Source organism: Parus major, chromosome 23 (assembly GCF_001522545.3).
Source record: "Parus major isolate Abel chromosome 23, Parus_major1.1, whole genome shotgun sequence".
Lineage (NCBI taxonomy): Eukaryota > Metazoa > Chordata > Aves > Passeriformes > Paridae > Parus > Parus major.
Genome location: NC_031791.1, coordinates 4,688,357 through 4,692,840, shown reverse-complemented (window position 1 = coordinate 4,692,840; position 4,484 = coordinate 4,688,357).

Genomic DNA, 4,484 nt, shown 5'->3' with positions numbered 1-4,484 from the left:
GAGAATCAGGAGCCAACCAGGCCCCAGCCAACGAGTGTGGCTTTGTCTGGTCAAGCTGGGAACACACTCCTGCCAAAGCCACCCCCTTGCCTCTCCTTTGCACCCTGTTCCTCAGCCCCACTCCCCACTCGTGGCTGAGCCCTGTGGGGGCTGTGGCTCTGGCCAGGCTGAGATGATCCCTGATCCCTGCCAGCATCAGGTAGCAGTTCAAAAGGCAAACAGCCTTGCTCCTCCTCACCCTCAGACTCTCTCTGTTACTTTTAAGCACAAAAACGGCATATATAAAAAAAAAAAAAAAAAAAAAAAAAAAAGAAAAAGGGAGGAAAAAAAAAAAAAAAAAGGAAGGGAGGAAAGAAAAGAAAGGGGCGATTTCCAGCCAGGCAGTAAAATGCCATCTGTCTCCTGACGGCTCATGTGACATTGACAGACGTCCATTGCCAGCCAGAGCCAAAGGCTCGGCAGCCCGTGGTCCCCAGGCCCTTTTCCCCTGCACACAGCAAGGGCTGCTGAGGAGGGAGCAGAAAATGCAGCAGGCTGGTCCTTGGTGCCCTTCCCTCAGGATGGGGTGCCCAGGGCACTGGTGGAGTGGAGTGTTGGACTTTGGAGTGGGGCTGTCTGTGCCTTGTGACTTCTCAGCAGGCTGAGATCCCCTTGCATCCACCTGTTTTCCTCTCAAAAGCAGCTCCCAGAAAACAAAGGGGATGAACAGCAGGCACCCCACCACCCCCACAGCACACAACTGCTTAATTGCCTCTAGGAAAAGAGCCTGGCTGACCCTGGGACCCTCCTGGGCCGGGAGGGCAGAGAGCAGAAGGGCTGTACAGGACTGCCCGTGACCGCTGCAGGCTATCCCTGCCCACACTGCCACAAAGAGGGAAGCTTCAGCTCTCATTTCCCGGGAGCACAGATGTCTCTGGATGACACAGCCACGTCCCAGAAAGAGATATGCACCGATTCAGCCTTGGGGGAGAAGGTGGGGAAGTCTCTGTATGGAGGGTAGAAGAGGAAAAGCCCCAAATGTTCCTGATTTCCCTGTATTCCCAACAGCAATGGTGTCAGGAGAGTAGGAATTGGGCGTTGGAGGTGTAACCTCCTTGCCCTACATCCCAGGCATCTGTGGCATTGCAGAGCAGCACAGCCCCTGGGAAGCTCAGCCCAGGGCACCAGCCACACAGCTGCCTGTGCCAGCCACCCTCGTGCCAGCCAGGACAGCAGGGCTGGCACAGCAGCCAGGTGCTCCCCCTGCCCTTCACTGGAGCACCAAGGAGCATCAGGAGGCAGCAGTGCAGGCCAGCACACACCTCCTCCTGCAGGAACCTCCTGTCCCCACACTGGGCAGCTCCACTGCCAGGACCTGCTGCTCCCCTGCTCCTGCTGGGCTGTGGGGAAAGGGCAGGACAGGGCTCTGAAGGGCTTGTCAGCCATGCCCACCACTGACAGAGGTGGGGGAGTGTTGAAGGGTGTTGTGGAACCTTGTGACACCATCCTGCTGGCCCCTGGCAGGCAGGGGAGGCCACCTCACATCATGCCCCCAGCTCTGTGTGGGGCTAAGTGGCTACTCCTGCAGCTCTGCTCCCAGCAGGCAGGTTTAGGATATGGGCAGCTCAGCTCTCAGGACAAGCTGCTCAGGTCCTGCACGTATTGGGTGGTGGGATGTGGTCTGGATGAGGCTGGGGTGAGAAGGAGCTAGACTCGATCCTTGTGGACTCAGCATCCTGGCAGTGGCTGCCAGCACTGTAGTCCTGTTGGGTGAAGCCACCAGAGAAATGACACCAGACTGAACCTGTGCTCTCCCTGCTGCCCTCAGAAACAGCTCTGGCTGCAGCAGGTCAGTGCTGCCATCAGGAGAAACCCCAACAGGAGCTGCTGCAATGAGACCCCCCCAGAGCACACCCTGAATGTGAAGCCTGGATAACCCTGGTATACCACACAAGGTGACAGAATCACAGAATCACAGGATCACGGGATCACGGGATCACAGGATCACAGAATAACAGAACAACAGAATCACAGAATCGCAAATCACGGAATCACAGGATCACAGAATCACAGAACAACAGAATCACAGAACAACAGAATCACAGAACAACAGAATCACAGAATCACAGGATCACAGAACAACAGAACAACAGAATCACAGGATCACAGGATCACAGAACAACAGAATCACAGAATCACAGGATCACAGAACCACCAGCTTGGAAGAGACCTTCAAGATCATCGAGTCCAGCCCAGCCCTAACACCTCAACAACATAAAATGTTTTATGTACCACATAAAATGTTTTTTTAAACACATCCAGGGATGGTGACTCCACCACCTCCCCAGGCAGACCATTCCAATACTTTATCACCCTTTCTGTAAAAAACTTTTTCCTAATATCCAACCAAAATTTCCCTTGGTGCAGCTTGAGATGGTGTCCTCTCGTTCTGTCAGTGCTGCCTGGAGAAGGAGACCAGGCCCACCTGACCAGAGCAACCTTTCAGAGAGCTGCAGAGAGTGATTAGGTCACCTCTGAGTCTCCTTTTCTCCAGGGTAAACAACCCCAGATGTGCCAAGCAACCCCCCAGTGTCACTCCCCCAGTTCCTGGGCACAGGTTTGAGTTGTTTCACTTCTTCCTACACCATTCCACCTCAGAGATGTTGTGTTTGACCTCTGCAGCCACCCCTGACACCGCAGTCACCCCACAGGTGACACCTCTGGTGACTCCTATCCACATCCTGCTCCCCTCCCCTGGGTTCTGCTGTTTTTCAGGAGGGTGGTGCACAATGGGGACCAGGGGCTCTCTGGGGGATGAAGAGCATCAGTATCTGAACAGCTTTGAGTTAGGACAACAATGGTCACAGGGTGCAAAAGGCCCTACAGAGTTTCCTTTGTAGAAGAGGAAGAAGCTCTGATTGTGTTGTGAAATGGTGGTGTGGGACAATCCTGTGGGCCACAGGAGGGATGGGAACAGGTCACTGCAGGTGGGGCTGGCAGGTGTGGGGCTGCCTCCAGCTCAGCCCCACAGGAGCCACCATCCAGTCCTGGCACAGAGAAACGCTCTGAAGCATCCTGGCCCTGCTGTGTTTAACCTGGCTAATGAGTAGCCAGGCAGGATGTGGCCAGCCAAGGACACTGGGTGACAGCAGCTCTTCTGCCTCTGCTTACACAGCACACACAGCTGGGCCATTCCCACATCCCCAGCATCCTGCACATGGCTGCTGGGATGGAGGACAGGGCTTGGACCAGGGAATGTCTCCATCTCTGCAACGAGAGATCATCAAAACCTCTGAGAGACCAAAGTGGGCCTGAACAGATCCCTGCCCGCCTGAGAAACACACCCCATCTAAAGTCACCCTCGGACCAAAAGCTGAGGGCAGCAGGGGCTGTGCTTCTCCTGGGCCAGCAAAAATGTCAGGACAGAGAGGCTGGAGGAATGGAGAGCTGCCTTGCCCCATGCACACCTGCTGCACGTGGGATCAAAGGGCCACAGAACGTGGCTGTGAACAAAGCAAGCACAGGACACCAGGCTTGGCTGATCCAGGCTTGGCTGATCCAGGCTTGGCTGATCCAGGCTCCTGCTCTGCTTCACATGGACCTGTCCAAGGGACTCAGGAGCCATTTAGAAGGAGCAGTTCAGGATTTGTCTGTGGTGCTGAAGAAGGAGGGAATGTGTCCCAGTTTTAGAGACTAAACGTAGGACATGTCCTCTGGCAGGCACTCATCTGTGCTAACATGAATGGTTTGACACTGGGACAGACACACGGGGATGGTGTGGACTCCTCATCTTCAGAGAGTTTCAAAATTTTGATTGACTGGGCCTGAGAAACCCATTGAAGGTTTTAAGCCAGTTATTCACAGAGCAGGAGGTGGGACCAGAAATCTCCAGAAGTTCCTCCTAAATTAATCCTTACTGTAATTCTTTCAGCTCCCCAAACTTCTGATCTTTGCAGACCAGCAAAAAAAATTTGGCCTATCCATAGGTTCCCACATAAGGTGAGTTTGGGTGAACCCAAGAACTGGATTTTCTTGGGTGTAAGTAGAATTGGGTTTATTCATGGGGTTTGCTTTGCATGGTTCTGGGAAAAGCCAAGGCTTGACATGTCTCTCACATATGCCTCCCACTCAAGTTAATATTATTCTTCTTGTGAAGAGGAAACCACTTAAGGCTCTCACAAGTGCTTCTCATCAGCTTAAGTGAACAGAAAAGTGAATATGAACTGATCTTAGGTAAATGAAGTCCACTTCAATTGTCAGTTAAGGGTTCAAAGCCATTTCATTAATACACTTCAGCTCCACCTCTGCACACAGATCCAAAGAGACACCTCACACCCATTCTCAGTGCTGTTCAGCAATTAACACCCCTACTCAATCCACAGGAACATGGTGAACCTCACCTGGGTCCAGATCCAAAATCCCCCTCTGATCCAGCAGACCCAGGAGAATTTCCACCTTCTTCTCCTTTCCTTTCACCTTTCCTTTCACCTTTCCTTTCACCTTTC